The following is a 541-nucleotide window of genomic DNA, read 5'->3' as shown; positions in this document are numbered from 1 at the left end:
TTATTTATTTATTTATCTATTTTACTTGGGTTGTGCTTTGGCACTGCTTCTGTGCGTAGATGAATCTGTGATCACCATCATAACGGATCTGTCACTGTACGTTCACATATTTCATACTTGGCATATATCCGAAAAAATATATAATTTGAACAAGTAATCAAAATATCTATATTGCTCAGTCAGATCAGATCACACGGTACTTTCTCTCTCATAGCTGCAAGAAGATAAGTGAAATTTACCTCACTAAAATAAAATTAAATAGTAATAATAATAAAACAAACGAAAAATAAATTAATTAATAAAAAATAAGCTTCATACCTATCTGAATCAAGCTAATAAGTGTTCTAAAGATGAAATGTCTTACCTGTTCAGCAGAAAAAAAAATTCTCAGTTGTTCATTTACCTTCGTTTTAGCACAGGTTTTTGTCGCTTTCCGTTTTTAACTGCAGACCCGCCACCGTTTGAGGTTTCTTAGTTTTGAAAACAGGTTCCCCAGATGTTAAAGGGATAGTTCACCCAAAAATGAAAATTATGTCATTAA

At 31.6% G+C, this 541-nt stretch overlaps 1 protein-coding gene across 1 annotated transcript in view; it reads left to right on the top strand.

Annotated features, from left to right (window-relative positions):
* LOC107576886 (acid sphingomyelinase-like phosphodiesterase 3b) overlaps positions 1-541 on the top strand; it is a 6,351-nt gene that overhangs the window by 2,082 nt on the left and 3,728 nt on the right. The gene's annotated exons all lie outside the window — the stretch shown is intronic.

Source organism: Sinocyclocheilus grahami, unplaced genomic scaffold (genome assembly GCF_001515645.1).
Source record: "Sinocyclocheilus grahami isolate Dianchi unplaced genomic scaffold, SAMN03320097.WGS_v1.1 scaffold4551.1, whole genome shotgun sequence".
NCBI lineage: Eukaryota > Metazoa > Chordata > Actinopteri > Cypriniformes > Cyprinidae > Sinocyclocheilus > Sinocyclocheilus grahami.
This window is presented reverse-complemented; position numbering and strand designations above follow the sequence as displayed.